Genomic DNA, 23,492 nt, shown 5'->3' on the forward strand with positions numbered 1-23,492 from the left:
TTACTCCAAGAGAAGTTTTGGTTTGTCTTCTTAAGTTGGAGAATAGGTTCATGTAACCACACAATAGGAGGGATCTGAAGAAGGAGGGAACTGGTCGAGTAAACGTCTCCACATTATGGCAAGCGCTTACTGGAGATGAATTTTATTGATAGGTCCTCAAGCAAGGCAAAAAAGAGAATGACGCTTTGCACATTTGCCACATCGTCTCTCAGCAACAAGGACCTCCAAGTGCATTACATTAATTTTTACATGCCATAAGAGAAGTGTTGTGCTGTCCCCAACTTCCAGGCGGCTTAAAGGAGGTTCAGCAGCTTAAAAAAAAAAAATGCTTCTGGTTGACAGCCCGAGAAGTGTTTGTGGAAACGGTAGCTAAGTCAATGTATACCTCAAAATGTGACATGGAGACTGTTTTCTGCTGTCCTCAAGGAGTCCCCAGAAGCCCAAACTGAGAGAACAAAAAGAAAAACAAACAAATGGGAGACTACAGGGAAGCACATAGGAAAGACAGTCTGGAAAGAAAAACAGGCAAGATCCATAACATTAAACCCAGTGTGGTGTTTGAGCTTTGGCAGGGGAATCCTAAGTCCTTCTTAATGGAAATAGTCAAGATATATTATTTAAGGCTCATGAAATGAAAAGGAATTGAAAATAAAAATGGAATAAAAGTCCCCAAAATATGTACAAAATGCAAAATGACAGTAATCTTCTGGCCTTGACATTCAAGATTATAAAGCACAGCTTAAATCACAAGACCCAACTGGCTACTCTTCCTTCCGAGGAATTATTTGACTGACTGAAAATTAAAATTTCTCTCAAAAACACGTATTTTTTCCAGAACTCAGAAAACACAACTCCTCTATCAATGTAATCATAACTAAGAAAGCCATGCAAATTTTAAATCTGTTTACAAAAAAATAGATGCCCTAAGAACCATTTTCTAGTTCATTTTCAAAGTTTTTAGGTTTGTGAACAGGTTAAGTTTTTATAAATTCCAGCCAGAATAAAATGTATATTCTAATTTAAAATTGTAAGTATTTATGGTTGGGGAAAAAAGGGGGTTTTATTATTTTTAAGTTGCTTTTTCACTTACCGCCAGCATCCTGTTTCCTCTGCTGTATCTGATGTGCTTACCAAGACAAATGCAGAATAAAGAATGGTCACCACTACCCTGCTCTAAAGAAAAGTAATAGGGTTATCATCAACTCTTACAGGAAGAGCTGAGATCCAGAGCAGAGCTTTTGATGGGTGTGAAACTTTTTAGCCTAACTTAGGAGCTTTCAAGCCACATTGCATTCAAAAACCTTTTTCAATGTTACAGACATATTTCAAGAACTGTTTGATGTTTCTATAACCTATAACTGACTGAACCCTTGAGAAATTTAAGTTGACACCTAATTTAAGTTACAGACATCTAATTGAAAACAAGTATCCTCTCAGGTTTTCATTTTGTTTGGATATTTTAAATAGACTTGACCTTGCAAAGTTTCTCATGAATACTGACTCTCATTCCACCTCCCCTCACTCTCACTCTCGCTCTCTCTCACATACACACACATACACTCTATAGTCTACAGTTTCCAGTTGGAAAATTAAATGCAGAATTCAGAAGATCCCAAAAGAAATACATTCCTAAGGCAAATCCATAAAGACAGAAAACATGTTAGTTGTTGTCAGGGACTGGGGCTGGGAGCTGGGAAGAGTGGGTAGCAACTGCTTAATGTGTACAGGGTTTCCTTTTGGGGTGATGAAAATATTCTGGAACGAGAAAATGGTGCTGGTTACACAACATTGGGAATGTACTAAATGTCCCTGAGATGTATTTTAAAATCGTTAAAATGGTGAAATGTATGTTAATTGAAGTTTACCTCAAAAAAAAATCTATTCCTATATGGGAAGCTTGCCATTTTTCAGTAATAGTGTTCATTGGTATAAATGTAGGCCAAATGTTGTCTTAGGAGATCTTAGAAAGGATTTGGAAAGAGGAAAAGAGACACCTTGCCCATCATATTTACTGGAAACTAAAACATGGAACTGAGTTCACTGGTTCGTTTTCTCTATCTGCAGCCAGAAAACACATATAAATTTCATTTAATAAATGTTTCAGTAACAAAACTTTGGCCACAGGTGGTTTCTGTAGCTGCTTAAACTCACTCTTTCCTGTTACAAAGTAACGTACACTCTCTTGTATTCTAAAGTAACAGAAGACAGACACAACATCACCGCAATAGTCCCTTCACATTCTCAGGACCTTTCTTGGCCTTACCTTCCACAGGCTACATAAACAGGGATGGCTTTCTCAGCATTCAGTCATTTTAGTTGGTCTTCTTGGTGCCATTTTCAATAGCACTGTCTGCCTGCAAGCCCCTCACAGAAGACAGCACAAAGGGCCTCACCCATCTAAGCAAAGGGCTCCTGTGTTATATACTCTAATAGCCACAGTCTTCTGTCTCAGACACTCCACACTGCATACCTGTTCCTAAGCAGCACCTTGAAGCTGATTCCCACAAGCTGGCCATGCACTTATGCATGATGTGTGCCTTCTGGGCTCTTGATAAAAATGTCAGAGTTCCTTAATGTTCCCTTTGGGACAAAGCTGACCTGTCCAGTGCAAGAGTCCCTGTTTTCCAGCTCCCTCCTGACCCCAACCTCTTAGTGACGTGGTCATTGTGTCTGCTCTTCTATTTTGTTTGCTTTTAGAAATACTACTTCCATACTGCTGACTTGCCCCTCATATCTCATAAAATGCCTAATTAACATGCCAATTATGAGTGCAGCATAGAAGATAATTGAGTCTCACAGATATAAAATCCTGATTAGATGATATTCCTCATCTTGGATCCCTGAATCTAAGCTCACACAGACTAAAAGTGGAATAAGGAAGATACTGATATCATAAAGAAGATCCCTTATCATGTGCCCCAGACAAAGTCTTCCTCTTTGATACAATTAGAAAACAGTGACTGGAGTGATTATTTCAACAGTTAAGGATAGTTTAAAATCCAGTAAGAAGGCCCCTCCCAAGCTTGTCTGTCAGAAATGTCTTATTACATTGTTATCTGCATTGAGCCACATATATAAAAAAAGGCACCATATATTTGGAGCACAATACAAGTGGCAGATGGTCAACAAGGTGCTTATCAGATATTCTTATTTCATCTTCACAACACCCCTATGAAGTAATACTGTTATTATCCCTATTGTGCATATAAAAAGACTGAGCCTCGGTATTTGCTAACTGCAAATTCTCTTCAAAAACATGGATCCTTAAAATACAAAGTAAACTAAACTTTTTAAAAATCTGAGATGCAATAATAGTTCTGAAAGAAATCTCAATAAATATTTCATATATATATATATATATATATGGGTTTTATTTCTTTGAGAGGAACGGCAGGTGATTGTATTCTATACTTGATTTTGCACTTGAACTGATTCCATTATGATACCTCTAAGGAATTTTGAGTTATTCATTAAGGCAACATACAATCCTTGTTAACTTCAGACTATGTACTGGATCCAAATATTAATAACCTGAAAAATAATATCACCAACTAAGGGATGTGGGTTTAGTAACTATTTCAGTGCTTCTGCACTTAAATTACTGTTTGAATTGAATTGTTTAGTCCATCTGCTATCTGAAATGTAACAATGGCTATCTGAAATTTTGCTTCCTGAAGAACACTGCATTTATGTGTGAGATTGATTTTCCATTTATGTGCAGTTGCCAAAAATATACAAAATATGCTGCTTGAACTGATTGGCAAAAATGTTTTCAAGGTTGTCGATCTCAAAAAATGTGTCCTGGCCCTTCTCAGTTTCATCTGCTTTTGGAAGTCCAGCTCAGGTTGTTGCTTCAGGTTTACCTCACCCTCCATTTATACTGACCGTGAGTCCTTCCTTGTCCATCCCCACCCCTCCCTTCTGATAGACAGTACCACCAATTACCATGCTGTAGCAAGCTCAGCCTCCTATTTCTTGTGGTCACAAGGTGTGTGCTTTTTGTATAATCTACTTTGTGTTCTCGTCGGCAGTAAGATGGCTCCATCCTTTGAAAAAAAAATAATAATGCATTCCTAGGAAGTCACATTAGAAAACATTAATGTTTTGACTAATTTAAAACTGCAAATGAACAACACCTAGACTACAATTATCAGTTTATGAGGAGTTAGGGTATCATTAAATGAGTTTAGTTGTTTCTCCTTAGTACCAATTACCTTAGACATGTCTAATGTGTTTTTCTTTATATATGCAGTTGATTGCCCTCTAAGGTAAAGTGGACTGATGCAAAATAATGATCAAGTGTCAGCTCTTCATTGGGTGGGTCTTCTGAGCTAATGTTGAATACTGATGATAAAATGGTTTAGGAAAGATTTATATTTATGTCTACTAAAAAAGCCTCATTTTTTAAGCAGTTTACCAGCTCAAACAACACTTTGATCATAGAAAATTAAGTGTATTCATCTATCTATTGTGGGCTTAGCCTGAGCTGGTGATCTGGATATTCAGGAAAGAATTCCTCACTAAAATCTCAGTAGTTACATTAAATTGATATTTATCTTTATTTGAATGTACTATCTGGCCCTGGGGAAAGTCTGGCACATTTTCTCTTTCAAACTGTTGACTTTTTTTTTTTAAGTAAAGTGACAACTTTACTGATTTCTCCTGTTCACATATTTCAGAGACTGCTCAGGTCATCAATGCCATTTGTTCCAAACTGCTTTGTAAACCATAACAGCATATAAAGCCTCCATGGTACAAATACCCCAGAAGTGCCCTAACTGTGCCTTTTAGTCAAATTAACTAGGAACTATCTTCATATAGAAAAAGATCAAAATAACTTCTGGTTGTTTTGATAATTCCAGTTCAAATCCTTTCCATTCTCAGCCAAACGTGCACATAAAAAGACAGTTAAGCTTACACAACTAAACCTAAAAGTCCATCCAGATATATAAACTGTTGGCTCAACCAACAGGAGTGGATAAGCATTTCTAAGGTGTTTGTAAGGCTTACTGGTAAAAATATCCTTCTAATATATATCCACATTATTTCTGGATATAAATATTGTATAAATATTGTTCAAACTATTCTTATATAACTATTGCCCCTTCAAGGGAAAGGAAATGTATCTACTGGAATCCTTTTTTATATAATTAAAAAGGGGAAGGAGATCCTTCTGATATATAGTCTAGAATCTTTGAACTTAAATTTTATTTGCTGGCTCTGTGTTAAGAAGTTAGTCTTTTGCTGTAACAAGAGCTAAAGAGGATAATCCAACAAGAAAATATAACAATTGTAAATATTTATGCACCTAACATGGGAGTACCCATATACACAAAACAGCTAATAACAAACATAAAGGAAATAATAGATAGAAATACAATAATAATAAGGGACTTTAACACCCTACTTACATCAATGGAAAGGCTATCTAAACAAAAAATCAACAAGGAAACAATGGCTTTGAATGACACACTAAACCAGATAGATTTAACAGATATATTCAGAACATTCCAACCTAAAACAGCATAATACACATTCTTTTCAAGTGCATACGTAACATTTTCCAAAGTCGATCACATATTAGGTCACAAAACAAGTCTCAACAAATTCAAAAAGTTTGAAATCATATCATGCATCTTTTCTGACCATAACATTATGAAACTAGAAATCAACCAGAAGAAAAAGTCTGGAAAGAGCAAAAATACATGGAAGTTAAATAACATGCTACTACACAGTGAATGGATCAACCAAGGAATCAAAGAAGAAATTTAAAAAAATGCATGGAAACACGTGAAAATGAAAACACAGTGGTACAAAATCTGTGGGATTCAGCAAAAACACTTCTAAGAAGTAAGTTTGTAGTAATAGAAGCATACCGCAAGAAGCAAGAAAACTCTCAAATGAACAACCTAAACTTACACCTAAGGGAGCTAGAAAAGTCAAGAACAAACAAAATCCAAAACCGGCAGAAGGAATGATATAATAAAGATTGGAGCAGAAATAAATGATATAAAAACTAAAAAAATAATAGAACAGATCAATGAAACCAGGAGCTGGTTCTTTGCAAAAAATCAACAAAATTGGTAGACCTCTAGCCAGGCTCATGAAACAAAAAAGAGAGAGGACTCAAATAAACAAAATCAGAAATGAAAGAGGAGATATAACAATTGTCAGAGAATATTATGAAAAATTACATACCAACAAATTTAGACAACCTAGAAGAAATGGATAAATTCCCAGAAACATATAAACTACCAAAACTAAAGCAGGAGGAAATATAAAATTTGAACACTGTTTACCAGCAAAGAAATTGAATCAGTAATCAAAAAATCCCAGCAGGGGCGCCTGGGTGGCTCACCCGTTAAGTGTCTGCCTTCGGCTCAGGTCATGATCCCAGGGTCCTGGGATTGAGTCCCGCATCGGGCTCCCTGCTCGGCAGGAAGCCTGCTTCTCCCTCTCACACTCCCCTTGCTTGCGTTCCCTCTCTTGCTGTCTTTTCTCTGTCAAATAAATAAATAAAATCTTTAAAAAAAAAAAATCCCAACAAGCAAAAGTCCAGGACCAGATGGCTTCACGGGTGAATTCTATCACTTAAAGAACACATTTAAAGAAGAGTTAACACCTATTTTTCTCGAATTTTTCCAAAAAAGGTACATGAGGAAGGAAAACTTCCAAATTCATTCTATTAGTACAGCATTACCCTGATACCAAAACAAGAAAAAGATACTAAAAAAAAAGATAATTATGGGCCAGTATCTCTAATCATCATAAATGCAAAAATCCTCAACAAAATGCTAGCAAACTGAATCCAACAATACATTAAGAAAAATCATTCACTATGATAAAGTGGGTTTTATTCCCAGGATGCAAGCGTGGTTCAGTGTTCACAAATCAATCAATACATTAATAAGAGAAAGGATAAAAGCCATATGATCATTTCAATAGATGCACAAAAAGTATCTGACAACATCCATTCATGATTAAAGACAACATCCATTCATGATTAAAATCCTCAACAAAGTAGGTTTACAGGAAACATACATCATAATAAAGGCCTGATATGAAAGACCCACAGCCAACATCATAATCAAAGGTGAAACGCTGAGAGCTTTTCCCTTAAAGTCAGAAAGAAGACAAGGATGTCCACTCTCTCCATTTTTATTCAACATAGTACTGGAAGTCCTAGCCACAGCAATCAGACAATAAAAAGGAATAAAAGGCATCCAAATTGGTAAGGAAGAAGGAAAACTTTCACTTTTTACAGGTGACATGATTCTATATATAGAAAACCCGAAAGAGTCCACCAAAAAAACTGTTAGAATTCATACACGAATTCCATAAAGTCTCAGGATATAAAATCAATGTATAGAAATCAGTTGCATTTCTACACACTAATAATGAGGTAGCAGAAAGAGAAATTAAGAAAACAATACCATTCACAATTGCACCAAGATTAATAAAATACCTAGGAATAAGATTAACCAGGGAGGTTAAAGACCTCTAGTCTGAAAACTATAAAGCATTGACAAAAGAAATTGAAGACAATACAATGAAATGGGAAGACACTCAATGCTCATGTATTAGAAGAACAAATATTGTTAAAATGTCTATACTACCCAAAGCAATCTACACATTTAATGCAATCCCTACCAAAATACCAATAGCATTTTTCACAGAGCTTAAATAAACAATCCTAAAATTTGTATGGAACCACAAAAGACCCCAAATAGCCAAAACAGTCTTGAATAAGAAAAACAAAACTGGAGGCATCACAATTCTGGACTTCAAGTTATATTACAAAGCTACAGTAATCAAAACAGTATGGTACTGGCAGAAAAAGAGACATATAGATCAATGGAATAGAATAGAAAGCCCATAAATAAACCCACAATTATATGGTCAATTAATCTTTCACAAAAGAGGCAAGAATATGCAGTGGGAAAAAAGTCTCTTCGACAAATGGTGCTAGAAAACTGGACAACTACATTCAAAAGGATGAAACTGGGCCACTTTCCTACACCGTACACAAAAACAAACTGAAGATGGATTAAGGACCTATATGTGAGACCTGAAACCATAAAAATCCTAGAAGAGAGCACAGGCAGTAATTTCTTTGACATCAGTTGTAGCAACATTTTTCTAGTTGTGCCTTCTGAGGCAAAGGAAACAAAAGAAAAAATAAACTATTGGGACTACATCTAAATAAAAAGCTTCTGCACAGCAAAGGATACAATCAACAAAACTAAAAGACATTCCCTACTGAATGGGAGAAGATATTTGCAAATGACATATCTGATAAAAAGTTAGTATTCAAAATATATAAAGAGGTTATACAACTCAATACCTGAAAAATAAATAATCCAATTTAAAAAATGGCCAGAAGACATGAACAGACATTTCTCCAAAGAAGATATTCAGATGACCAACAGACACAGGAAAAGATTCTCAACATCATTCATCAGCAGGGAAATGTAAATCAAAACCACAATGAGATATCACCTCATATCTGTCAGGATGGCTAAAAATAAAAACACAAGAAATAACAAGTGTTGGAAAAGATGTGGAGAAAAAGGAACCCTCTTGCACTGTTGATATGAATGCAAACTGGTGTAGCCACTGTGGAAGAAAGTGTGGGGGTTCCTCAAAAAATTAAAAATTAAAAATGCCATATTATCCAGCAATTGCACTACTGGGTATTTACCCAAAATATATGAACCCACTAACTTGAAGAGATATATGCACCCCTATGTTTACTGCAGTGTTATTTACAATAGCTGAATTATGGAAGTACCACAAGTGTTCATCAATAAATGAATGGATAAAGAAGAAGTGGTATCTATATACAATGGAATGTTATTCAGCCATAAAAAGGAATGAAATTTTGCTGTTTGCAACAACATGGATGGATCTAGATAGTATAATGCTAAGGGAAATAAGCCAGTCAGAGAAAGGCAGAGTACATAGGATTTCACCCATTTGTGGAATTTAAGGAACAAAACAAATGAAAAAAGGGAAAAAAGAAAAAGAGAGACAAACCAAAAACCAGACTCTTAACTATAGAAAACAAACTGGTGGTTACCAGAGAGAAGGTGGGGGGTGGGGGGATGAAATAAGTGAAGGGGATTAAGAGTACAATTATATTAAGAGCATTGAGTAATATATGGAATCATCGAATCACCATATTGTACACCTGAAACTAATATAATACTGTATGCTAACTACATTGGAATTAAAATTTTTTTAAAAAAGTTATTCTCTTGGACTTTTCTGGGTTGCAAGATCATTGCAGGAGTCCCAAGCATCACTTCTTTGTGTAACCACATTCAAAGACAGAAATAGCTAGTGGTACAGGTCCAAGAGCTTCACTGAGTGCCCTGTCTCTTATCAGAAAGGAAAATATTCCCTAGGAGACCCCTAGAAGATCTTCCCTTACACTTCATTGGTCATAACTGGGTCATGTGTTTGTTCTTAGGCCAAAAACTAGAACCATTTTCCCTGAGATCATAACATTTCCAAAGAATATCTAAATAGGGATCCTCTTAACAGAGAAGAAGGAATAGGATGAGAAAGGCTTTGCTATCCCCAAACTTACTGTGTTGCTAAAATCACCTGGACAGCTTGCTAGAAGTCAGTGTTCAGTTGATACTCCTGGGCTATAACTAGACACAACATTGGTACTTTTAGGTACCACTGCTAAGGTTGATTGAAGAACTAAGGAAGTGTTTGATTAAAATGGTGCATATAATTCAAGGAAGATAACTAATAATCCTTCTAAATTTTTGTCAGTACTTGTGATTTTTGTCAGCATTTCTGAAGAACTGTATTGAATGGCTTTTTGCCTTCATAAAGGGAATAAAATCTATTCAAACAAATAGAAATAGATTGTGATCTGGATGTTTTTGAAAACATGTCTTTTATCATGAATATAAGAATATTTTGAGTTCATGTTTGCCCTACTATTCACTGTCCACAAGAACCAAATCATGAATCAAAAAGTGAAAAACTCAAACTGTTTTTGAGTATCATAGAAGTCGTAGATACTATATCTGGTGTTTGTATCATAGAAGCTTTCAAAAAAGTGGACACCCAACCTTTTGAAATTTAAACTACTTGTTTATGAAAAGGCTAGCTTGGTCTCAAAAACTGTTTTCAGTTTAAATGAGGAAGTACAGGGGCGCCTGGGTGGTGCAATCGTTAAGCATCTGCCTTCAGCTCAGGGCGTGATCCCGGTGTTATGGGATCGAGCCCAATATCAGGCTCCTCTGCTATGAGCCTGCTTCTTCCTCTCCCACTGCCCCTGCTTGTGTTGCCTCTCTCGCTGGCTGTCTCTGTCAGCTAAATAAATAAATAACTTAAAATAAATAAATAAATAAATGAGGAAGTACAGGGTTTCAGGAAGTAGTAGTCCACGTGGCAGCTATGACTTAATGGGGTATTACTGCTTTGCAAGATTCTCCAGACTGTTATGATTAGTAAGGATAACATCACACAGTTTCCAGATATACTTTTTTAGGTGATAGGCATCAAACATCAACAATCCTAAAAACTGTCCACATCATACTAAGATATCTCAGAGTAAGATGTCTCCTCCAAAAAAAAAAAGCACCTGTTTCCAGTAATTTTCAAATGATTATTAAAGATTATAATTTGGATAAAAGGATAAAAACATAACTTGTCCATTTCTCATTATAACTGAGACTCCAAATGTATCTTATGAGAGATAGACATATCAGAGTAAAGCTGGCTATCAAACCAAAACACTCATCTCATCTCTACCTTAAAAAAAAATAGCCAATACATTAAAATTAAAAGTCATTTACTTTTAAATGTCACATCCTCTAAAAGGTAACTGCTAAAAATATCTTCAGTTTTTCATGGATAGGTTTTCCACACTTTTTACAGTATGTGCCAGGCAAAAACAAGGTGGTAATGTGATAAGTCATCACCAATAACTTGTTTTATCACTCTAGTAAATAATAAGGTTTTATTTAGATATGAAAGTGAAGTTGATAAGGTATAAGATTTTCTTGGTATGACTGGAACAATTCCACAGAATGCAGGATGGGCAACACCCTTACAGTTTCCTACTAAGATTATATAAAATCTGAAGTTTTCCAAATTTGATCTTTTCTCTTTTGTCTGCTTACTCCTTTTTTTTAGAATGTATTTGCCACATTATAATTTACTGGGTGTCAGATACTTGTCAGGACATAAGAGAATATCATTTCTGAATTGGTGCTTATGAAACGAAGTCTATCTTGGTCAACTTGTCAACTGTGCAACAAGATCTCTGGCTGGCAGTAGGTTGTTGGCCAGTGGGTTCATTTGTTTATTTTGGTTTGATAATTTTTTCTTTATACTTTAAGTGAGACACAAGCCCAAGGGATAGGTCCCATTGCTCATGAGCATTTAAAAATGGGATCTAAGGACTATAATTATGAATGGGTTGAATTATGTCCCCCCACAACTCATACATTGACTTCTAACCCTGGTAACATAGAATGTGATGTTATGCAATAGGATCCTTGCAATGAATGCAATTAATGCAATCTGTATAATTAATTAAGATGAGTTCATGCTGGAGTGAGGCAGGCCCTTATTTGGATATGACTGGTAAGGGTATATTTGGGAAGAAACACACAGTCAAGAAAAATGCCATGTGGGAGTTAAGATGGCGGAGGAGTAGGGGACCACTTTTTCAGCTGGTCCCCTGAGTCGAGCTGGATAGGTACCAGACCAGCCTGAACATCCACGGAATCAGCCTGAGACACAGGAAGATACATCTGGATCTCTACAAATGAACATCTCCAGTGCTGAGTATTGAGTGATGAAGCGGGGAGCAGTGAAACCGCGCACAGATATTGGAAGATAAATGGAAGGGGGAGGGAGCTGCATGCTCGGGCACCAGGAAGCAGTAGTCACCTGCACGGGGAGTGGCCAGACTCGCTAACCGGCACCCGCGAGAGAGCAGACTGAGACCGTGAGCCGGGAGTGCACGCCACCAGGCATCTCATGGAACTCCGGAATCCTGGTGTGCTCACTGGATCCAGACTGAGACCGGGAGCTCCGGGAGCGCGCATGGGGCGGCAAGCGGCAGGCGGTGTTAGAAACACAAAGGACAGGGGCGCCTGGGTGGCACAGCGGTTGAGCGTCTGCCTTTGGCTCAGGGCGTGATCCCGGTGTTATGGGATCGAGCCCCACATCACTCCTCTGCTAGGAGCCTGCTTCTTCCTCTCCCACTCCCCCTGCTTGTGTTCCCTCTCTCGCTGGCTGTCTCTATCTCTGTCAAATAAATAAATAAAATCTTTGAAAATAAATAAATAAAGTGTCTACTTTAAAAAAAAAAAGAAAGAAAGAAACGCAAAGGACAGAGATGCGCCGGCCCTGGAAGTGAGGGCTGGGACACCGGGTGTGGGGCGCACATCCCAGGACACTGCAGGGTTGAGCAGCACCAACAGAAACAGAGTTAAAGTGGCCAGAACATCAGTGGAGAACGGGCCGCAATCCCTCTGTTCTGAGACAGAGGCTGAAATTCGGCCGCTGCTGCTCTGACTCTCAGAAGAGGCACACCAGACTGCCAGGGAAAGCCGCCAGAGAACAAAAGCCTGGAAACACCAGCTCACAGGGTGCCGATCCCCATCGCCCCTCGCAGGGGACACGGAGACTCTACCCAAACAGGGTTTCCTGAGTACAGGTGCAGCAGGCCCCTCCCCCAGAAGGCAGGCTGAAAAATCAAGAAGCCCACAACCCGGAGAGCCTGGGTGGCGCAGTCATTGAGCTCCTGTCTTCGGCTTAGGGCATGATCCTGGCGTTCCGGTGTTCCGGAAAGGATTCCCTCATCAGGCTCCTCCGCTGGGAGCCTGCTTCTTCCTCTCCCACTCCTCTGCTTGTGTTCCCTCTCTCGCTGGTTGGCTCTCTGCCACATAAATAAATAAATAAAATCTTTAAAGAAGAAGCCCACATCCCTAAGATGCCTATAAAACAAGGGCGCACGGCCTGGGTCCCAGTCAATATTTGGGCTCTGGACAACCGCACAACCTCTCCTCATCAGAATGACAAGAAGGAGAAGCCCCGCCCCCAGCAAAGAAAAGACAGTGAGTCTGTGGCCTCTGCCACAGAAATAAAGGATATGGATGTAACCAAATTATCAGAAATGGAATTCAGAGTAAAAATGGTCAAAATGATGAGTAGACTTGAAAAAAGTATTAACAAAAATGTTACTGAGAATATAGAATCCCTAAGGGCAGAAATGAGAGTGAATCTGACAGAAATTAAAAATTCTATGAGCCAAATGCAGGCAAAACTAGAGGCTCTGACGGCCAGGGTCACTGAAGCAGAGGAACGCGTTAGCGAATTGGAGGATGGGTTAGTAGAAGAAAAAACGAAAATAGAAGCTGGACTTAAAAAAATTCACACCCACGAACGTAGATTACGGGAGATTACTAACTCAATGAAACGATCCAACGTCAGAATCATCGGCATCCCTGAGGGGGTGGAGAAAAACAGAGGTCTAGAAGAGATATTTGAAAAAATTGTAGCTGAAAACTTCCCTAATCTAGTGAGGGAAACAAGCATTCGCGTCCAAGAGGCAGAGAGGACCCCATCCAAGCTCAACCACGACAAACCTATGCCACGTCACATCATAGTGCAATTCGCAAATATTAGATCCAAGGATACAGTATTGAAAGCGGCCAGGGCAAAGAAATTTCTCACGTACCAAGGCAAAGGTCAGAATTACGGCAGACCTGTCTACACAGACCTGGAATGAGAGAAAGGGTTGGGGGGCATTTTTAAAGCTCTTTCAGAGAAAAACATGCAGCCAAGGATCCTTTATCCAGCAAGGCTGTCATTCAGAATTGTTGGAGAAATAAAGACGTTCCAGAATCGCCAGCCATTAACCAATTTCGTAACCACAAAACCAGCCCTACAGGAGATATTAAGGGGGGTTCTATAAAGGTAAAAAGGCCCCAAGAGTGACACAGAACAGAAAGTCACAACCGATACAAAAAAAGATTTTACTGGCAACAGGGCATCATTAAAATTTTATCTCTCAGTTCTCAGTGTCAATGTAAATGGTTTAAACGCTCCCATAAAATGCCACAGGGTTGCAGATAGGATAAAAAGAAATGACCCATCCATTTGCTGTTTACAAGAGACTCATATTGAACCCAAAGATGCATTCAGACTGAGAGTAAAGGGATGAAGTACCATCTTTCACTCAAATGGACCTAAAAAGAAAGCTGGAGTAGCAATTCTCATATCAGATAGATTGGATTTTAAACTAAAGGCTATAGTTAGAGACGCAGAAGAGCACTATATTATTCTTTTGTTTTGTTTTGTTTTGTTTGTTTGTTTGTTTGTTTGTTTTATTATTATATTATGTTAGTCACCATACAGTACATCCCCGGATTCCGATGCAAAGTTCAATGCTTCATTAGTTGTGTATAACTCCCAGTGAACCATGCAATACGTGTGTGCCCTCCTTACTACCCATCACCAGGGGTGGGGGACTGGGATAGACCGGTGATGGGTAGTAAGGAGGGCACGCATGTATTGCATGGTGCACTGGGTGTTATACGCAACTAATGAAGCATTGAACTTTACATCAGAATCCGGGGATGTACTGTATGGTGTCTAACATAATATAATAAAAAAAATCATTAAAAAAAAAAGAAGAAGAAGAAGAATGCCATGTGAAGATAAAAGTAGGGGTCTGAGGATGACTGGGTGGCTCAGTCAGTTAGGCATCTACCTTAGACTCAGGTCATGATCCTAGGGTCTTGAGATCAAAGGCAACATCAGGCTCTTTGCTCAGCGGGGAGCCTGCTTCTCCCCCTGCCCGCTGCTCCCCCTGGTTGTGCTCTCTCTTTCTGACAAATGAATAAATAAAATTAAATTTAAAAAAAAGTAGGGGTCTGTAAGTTAAGGAACCCCGAAGATTGCTAACAAACCACCAGAAGCTGGGACAGAGACAGGGAACAGACTCCGTCGCAGCCTTCAGAAGGAACCAAGCTGGCCACACTGCGATTTCAACTTCTAGCCTCCAGAACTGTGGGACAATAACCTGCTGTTCTGAGCCACCCAGTTTGTGGTACTTTGTTACAGCAGCCCTAGCAAACTAATAATCCATCATAATTAAGTTTCTTTCATCAGAAAGAAGTAACATTTGACTTTTCCCAGGCATTGATTTTTTTCAGGATCAAACACAGAGTGGTGTGACTGCTGAAGCAAACCACCCCTCTCATTTCTTCCACTCCCATTCCAGGCAATACTTTACAATAAAAATTCTTTGGAAACTGATTAAATTTTGGTCATCAGTTATGTTTACTTAATATGAGTGTCACATATGGCAGAAAGCATAGTGACACTGATAGAGAGTGGATGTAAATAAGGGAAAAGTTAGAACATCCAATAATTGAGATACATTTCAGCATTACCACTGTATAGCTAAGCCTTTTCATATGCAAAAATAACATGAAAGACTATATCTAATGAAAGAGGCATGATTCAACTTCAGTAATTAAAAAAAGTAGAAGTGGTTGAACAGTGATTATCTTATGAATTTTCTACCCATCTTCATAAAGTCAATAATGGCAAATTTCACACTTCCATTTCTGCTCTCTGGGTTAAAGATTTGGATATAATATAGCACAATGTGTGGTCATTTGGCAGGTGGCTAGAGGACCCAAAATAGTGATATTCTAAAATCTAGACCCAAAGCCACAATATATCTGTGGCTGTCTTAGCTCTCTAACAAGATTAAACCCTCTTATGAAAGATGTGGTCCCTTCTGAGGAGAGAGGGACCAAGGAAGGAAGGAGATGAGACTGAGACAGAGACAGAAAATTGTCAGCAGCATCCAAGGAAAACAGAACTACCTGACAGGTAGCTCTAGAAAGTTCACCAGAGTAAGTTCATTTAGCTTTGCCACACTTACTTGAAAAATCCTTTAAAGCCATCTCACTTACTTTTTTCCATTTAATTTTCACCAAGTAATCTGGTATTAATTCATTTAATTTTGCAGATCACATGGTGCTGGACAGAGAGAGTATTAGGAAGTATTCTTTTCCCTGGATAGGAATATGCCTGTCTGCAAATTACAATAACAGTATAAATTAGATCCCTTGAGTTTAGAAAATACGATGTAGTTATAACAATAAAAAAATAATAGCTAACGCCTACAGAGCGTTTGATGCGTGCCTGATGTTCCTTTAAGCACCTTAAATATACCAATTTATTTAATTCTCACAGCAAACTCCTATAAGTAAATATAATCATTATGCCCATTTTACAGACAAAGAAATTAAGGTTTAGACCTCTGGGGAAGCATTTTACTGAGTTTCTGAACCTGAGAGCTAAGAAACTAAAATCTTGACCAGTAGTAATTTCCTAATGGACTCTACCTTCTCACACTTGGCTTAAAATAGCCTCCTCAATTGTGCTACTGTACAAGGTCATACCAGCACTGCCTCAGCAACTCTGTACATGGCTCAATTCCTTCTTGAGAATGAAGAGAGCAATAAAGAACTGCAAACAAAATCTATTATCTTCTCAGATCAACCATGGCTGAGTGATTCTCCACAGTCATCAGCTACCCAGCATCCACAGAGCAGAAATAGTATGAAAGAGCTTGAGCATATAGGGTGTACAGATTATGGGCAAGTTTGTGTTGACACTATTACATTGCTGGTTCAGAGGTATTATTGTAAACCCAGATCCCAGTTTTGTAGGGTGCATTTCTTCTCAAGTACTAGATATTCAGACTGCAATTAATGAAACCTTACCCCACCGTGTAGTAAAAGCCTTCATGCATTCTTCAGAACCACTGTAATTCCTAAAAATGTATGAGTAAACCTTAAGTTTGAAGTGCCTGCTTTTCTTTAATAATTCTCTAGATCTTCAGATGAACTGAAATAAGCACCAATAAAATATAGACACAGAACAATTCTCTGTGGTTTACCTTCTCCCTCTGAGCAACAAAACTTTTTTAAATTTTGTTATTCTGTTCAGAATAAGATTTTTTAGGAGTTAAGACTATGGAATTGGGCCTCAAGTATTCTGTTATATCGTCAATGTTAAAGAAATAAACATAAATTAATCAAATTAGAGAGCAATGAAAGAAGAGGTAAACTGAGGAAAAACATGAAGTATGGTTTATCAATCTCTGTATGAAGTGTAAGTCCCTCCTGCCCTCATCAACCTTGAGATGACCAGAGAACATGGGAGAGGAAAGGAGGAGAGGAAGTGGTGCTTACACTGAGGGGGTATGAAGAGGAGCACTGCCTTCCACAGGTTCTCAGCAGAGCTGGGAGGGGGCTCATCTTGACTGCCTGTCCACACTCATTTAGGCAGGTCCTGCGAGGTAGCAGGCACTGTCCAAGAAGCGGAAATACATAAGTGACAACAGACAAGATCCCTACCCGGTAAGGCTTACATACACTGTGACAAACTCAGGGTTAGGGATAGTAATCCTTTATGCCACAGGAGAAGAAAAGCTATGGAGGGAGGATAGAGAACTGACGTCTACTGGGCACACGCTTTGTACAAGGCTCTGCACTTTCCCTCCGACCCTCTTGCACCCCACTGACTTGCGGACCTAACATGCAAGCCTTGGAGAGCTACTGGAAAATCCTGTTCTCCCTGCTTTGGATCCTAAATAGACAAGACTACTTTATGGGCTAAAATCAGTAGTCTATAAAAATAGAAATCATTGAAACACTTAGAATCTTCAAATTGGGACAGTCTGGGCACATAAAAGACATTCAATAAATATTTTTAGAATGAATGCATGATTAATAATAATTATTAAAACTGCCAAAAATCAGCTTCATTATTTAATAATTTATTGTATGACTTGAAGTTATTTGATACTATAAAAGTGTCTTACCCCCCTTAAAGGGAACAATGTCTGAATATTACCGAAATAAAGAAAAGTCTTAAAGAATTTAAGATAGGATGAAGAGCTATTGTAGGCAAGTACTCCAGGTTCTTATATCCATGAGAATTCTTTATAAACAAGCCCTGAAGTCACAAGAGGTCATTCACCTGAGCAGCACCATATTATCACAACATATTCCAGGAGTGGCTGGCTGACCCTTATCTTCAAAATGAATGATGTTGAGAACCCAAAAAATAAACAATGGATTTTGCTCTCCTTCCTGAACTCATAGGGTATACACTTTGATGAGCAGAAGTAAAGAGGAAGAATTTAGTTTGCTTAGTGAAAACAAGAGAAATTGCCCAGTGAATTTGCATTCTAAATGGATTAAGTTGCCATTTGTTGATTGGCTAATTTCATTGGAAGAAATTCAGTATGGAGGTAAAGAAATGTAGTTGCGTAATTCTCTGTCAAATATGATACTCAAATAGAATATAAATTTTTGGCTAGTTAAGGAATATGAATAAATATTAACTGTTCCTATTATTGGTAACAGTGCAATATCTTCATGATATTATCTTCCTGCTTAACTTCTTCCTCAATTGTTCACTTACAGCCTAGCAAAACCTGAGGGAAAAAGATTTTATTACTTCTATTTAGAGTAAAAATTTTAATTAACCTTCCTAACAAACATGGAAGAGAAAAACCAACAGCAAGTCATCTGGGTGGGAATAGATGGAATCATCTCTGCTTAAGCTGATGTCTCTTTAAACCAAGTGAAGATGCTGATCAATCCCCAACATGAGGTAGAGAGCAAGGAGGAGATAAGCAAAACCTAGGACATGGAAAATGGAAAGCTTCTGTATTTTAGAGTCTGAGCTTCATGGTAAAGCTTCGTTCTTTTATCAGAATTATTGTAAATTTATAGCACAACACACCCACATTAAAATATATGTGCAAAGCTCATTCCGGAGACACGTGTAACCATACAATCATTTCTTAATTAACTCTGCTGAAAGGGAACAATGGTAAAAATACCCTCAAATATCTGTGGGTTTTTTGGACATGACTTCACTCCAAATTTAATTTTTTTTATTGAGGTATAATTTGTATGCATTATATTAGTTTCAGGTGTACCATAATGATTTGATATTTGTATGTATTGTGAAATGATCCCCACAATAAGTCTAGTTAATATCTGTTACCATACGTAATTGCAGAATTTATTTTTCTTGTGATGAGAACTTTTTTTTTAAGATCTTATTTATTTATTTGAGAGAGAGAGTGAGTGAGAGAGAACGATGCACACACAGGAGTGGTTGGGGGGAGAGGGAGAGGGAGAACCAGACTCCCTGCAGATCAGGGAGCACAATATAGGGCTCAATTCCAGGATCCCGGAATCAGGACCTGAGCCGAAGGCAGACACCTAACTGACTGAGACACCTAGGTGGCTTCTCTTGTGATGAGAACTTTTAACATTTACTTTCTTAGCAACTTTCAAATATGCAATACAGTATTATTAACTATAGTCACTATGCTGTATGGTACATCCCCATGACTTACTTATTTTATAACTGGAAGTTTGTACCTTTTGACTTCCTTCACCAATTTTGCCCACCGCCCACCCCCCACCTCTGGCAACCACCAGTCTGTTCCAAATATCTTTTTAGAAACCATTTAATTGGGCTATGAATATACTATAATATCAACATATAATATGAAATTTGATGAACAGTAAGAATTACTACCTTGGATTGTCATTGATAGCTGTTTCATTCTTTCAAGAAGTTTATGCCCAGTGTCGAGGGAAACTGAAGAGTCATCATGCATTTCCAAGAATAAATTAGGGCCTCAGGGAATATGAAAGTTGAGACGCATCCATTTATCAGTTCTTCTTATCTAACAAAGGAATCTGTGTTTGGAAGACAAGGAAGTTAACAGATGATCACTGGATTATCTATCACACAGAAAAGGGGAAAAGATTTTTCTAAGAACCTTTGATCTTCAAAGTCAGAAAAAAACATAAAAAAAATTTATGAGAGGAAGACAACCTGGGAAGCATACCAGGTGGCAAGAACCAACTGGCTTAGAACCAACTGACCCAAGAACAGAGGAACATTTACTGTTTCAATGAAAAGAAGAAAATAATTTTAAAAGAACAGTGATAGTATGTTTGGCTAATAATATAATATTTGAAAACTTCCAAAAAGGGTATTTCTACACATTCACATAAAAAAAAGTCATGGTCCCACCCCACATATCCAGGTACATTTGTATTTTTAGTATATGATACACAAAGAGCCTAAGCTACTCTCTACTTCTAAAACATATTTCTCATATTTATTTTATGACAGATAACCAGGCTGGAGACAGGGTAAAGCCCAAGAGGCTACTGCCCCTTCCAGAATAACCATATGGGCAGCTGCAACGTGAGTAGGTGAACACAGAATGGCTATGAGCTTCTTGCAGGCAGAACTAGGTATTATTCATCTTTAGACTTGGCACATATTACAGCACTTGGTACATAGTCACCACTGGACAAATGTTAATAAGTGTGTGCCTCATAGGTTTATAACCATAGGTAAGTACGTGGACTAGGAATAAGTCACAGATTAAAATTCAAATTATGTTGGTAACTTGTCCTGTGAACTTCTATGAGTCAGTTCCTGTCTATTTGGTCATCTAGGAAAGAGGCTGCCTGTTGGGATATTTAATGTATCTAATGTGCATTGAACTCCTCATATAAAAGTGCCAAATAATTACTATTATTATGAACTAGAGAGCTCATCCTTTATATTTCCCAAAGTACCTTTCATCCAAATACTTGAAAGCACTTCCAATTACGGCAAATTACTCCTAAGACTTTTCTAAAACCTTAACACATTTTAAGGACTAAAAACATATCTATAGCTTTCATTCATAGTAATTATTTTTAACCAGTCCCAGATGGCTTCTGTATTATTACTATAATAACAGTTTTTAAAACATTTCTTTGGTCTTTTTTTTTTTTAAAGATTTATTTATTTATTTATTTATTTATTTATTTATTTATTTGACAGAGAGAGAGACAGCCAGCGAGAGAGGGAACACAAGCAGGGGGAGTGGGAGAGGAAGAAGCAGGCTCCCAGCGGGGGAGCCTGACGTGGGGCTCGATCTGGGAACGCCAGGATCACGCCCTGAGCTGAAGGCAGACACTTAACAACTGCGCCACCCAGGTGCCCCTTCTTTGGTCTTTTAAATTTTTTCAAAATTAATGAAACATTTACACTGGAAGGGCTACTAGGTAAAAAGGAATAATATAGTAGGCCCTTAGACTCACTATTAAGTTCAAGGTCAATATGACTTTAACTCTATTCACTCTAGCCAGACACAGATAAATCTGAAGAAATCTTTTGCCATCATCCAGACATTCATAATCTCTGGACCATCACCAGCACTGGAGACATAAGTCAACTCCGGGATTTAAGTAGCCCAGAATCACCAGGAAACATCCACATTCCATGAAAGGAACTTGAGTCCTCAAGGATCACTGACTCCCAGTAAGTTCTTAGTCTAGTACTTGAGAAGGCAGGGTGGCTACCAAAAAGGCATCTCAAGGGCCTCTTCCGTTTTGCTGCTTAAATCCAGGTCAGGTTTGGCTACTGATACCTCAGGCATTTCTAGGCCTGCTTCTGAGGGCCATTTGTTACTACAGTACACTCAGGTCCAGTTCCACAGCTGGTGCAAACCTACCTATCTTCACTGCCAAAAAGAAAAAATGCCAAGAAAAAAACAAAGAAGGCAGGAGCCAATAATAGTTTTAAGAAATGGTTGTGTTTAACAAGGCCCTTTACACAGAGTGTATTACTATTGTTTCCCAGGGTCTGTATTTAATAAAAAAGAATGATCATTTTGAAACTAAAACACTTATATTTAAAGCATATAACATGAAGACTTTGGTTGGAAAAGGAAAAGTTGGAAGGGACTTTTGTTGGAAATTTGAAAAAGCTAAATGTAGATCTTCATTTCATAACAGTTGTAAAAAATAAAAAATTGTATGATTGTAAAAAACGAAAATCCACCTTTTTCTCTCTTTCCCCCTCATACAACAGAATTAATACATTCCCCCCCAAGTACAAATTATTCCAAAATATAGGCCATTTGTAATTTTTATTTACAAATGAAATACATGTTTTCTTACATTGCTCATTATTGATTAAAATGCACTTTGCTAAATTAAAATATTTTAATTTTGTTACACATACATTCATTCAGGGAAAAAAAAAAGACATGGATGCTTCATCCCCTCTTATGATGGCTTCTTTTTTTCCTAGTTTGCCAAAGGTGGGAAACATCAAGGATGAAACTTAGCAAGATCAGATAGAGCAGCCGTCTTGAAACCAAATGGGAAAGAACAAGAGAATCACAATGATGCTGGTCCTGATATCACTAAGCTGCTGACATATATTCATCAGCCATCTCCTCCAAGGTCTGTGTTATGTGAAAAAAATAAAACCTTATCTTTTTAAGCCACTGTCAGAGTCTCTGTTGCTTAAAATTGAAAAACCGTTGCAACTGACAAAGTATTTTTCAGGTACACTACCAATGGAGGTCCAAAGAAGGAAATTACGTGAAGTGGAAAGAATTAGGAAAGGCCTTGAGGAAGGCCTGGCATTTGTGATGGCCATGAAAGGTTGGGATACAGGAGTGGAGTACATTTTAGGTAGAAATTATGCTACCAGCAAAAGTTCTGAGAAAAATTTAAAAAGTGTTGTTTTTATTAAGCCATCGGTTCTCAAGGTCATTTTCCTTACAGTTTAAATAAGGCTAATATTTGATTTAAATATTTAACGCTATCAAGTATGAACACATTTTCAATAATACCTATGATACCATAATAATTGATTTTTCTATTTGGGAAAAATTCCCCCCAAAAGTATAAGTAATGAAGCATTTTGCAATTTTAAATTCCACACAAAATTGTATTTTAAATGCTGTTTTAAGTAGCTTATATTTATTACAGTTCTTTTTTTTTTCTTTCTTCACTGTTTTTTTTTTAACTACGGAAACAAAAACATTCTAATCCCATTTAATCATGATAAATTATTATTTACTAATAAATGAAACTATTGGTAGCCAATGATTCATTGCAACCTTTATAAACCTAATTATTATATATATATTCTAAAAATAATTACAATAATGGGCTCCTTGCCTCTGCATATATATATGGGCATCATAATTATAGGATTGTGCAGTCTTAAGGTCAAAGCAGTAGGTCAGAGTTCTGACCCTACCCAGCCCAGGATGAAGCTGCCGATTAAAAAATGAAACTAAATAACTACAAAAAAAAAAAAAAAATCCTATCACAGTGCAGGGGATGCATTTTAACCAATTGTTTATTAGATTCAAATATTTTTGCTCAGCACGGGCAAGTTCATTAAAAGATGCTAATGGAAGCCAGCTATTCTTGTAAAAAATGAGAACTCTACAAATTTAATTTAAGGGTGAGGATGATTAATTTGGTTATTTATTTAGAGTGTAAGAACACTATAGATAATTGGTGCTAGAGGGAAAGATTTATTTTTATTCTCTGAAACAATGTCCAAATAGATAATTTTGGAATTTCCCCAAT

The sequence above is a fragment of the Ailuropoda melanoleuca genome, chromosome 2, assembly GCF_002007445.2.
Source record: "Ailuropoda melanoleuca isolate Jingjing chromosome 2, ASM200744v2, whole genome shotgun sequence".
NCBI lineage: Eukaryota > Metazoa > Chordata > Mammalia > Carnivora > Ursidae > Ailuropoda > Ailuropoda melanoleuca.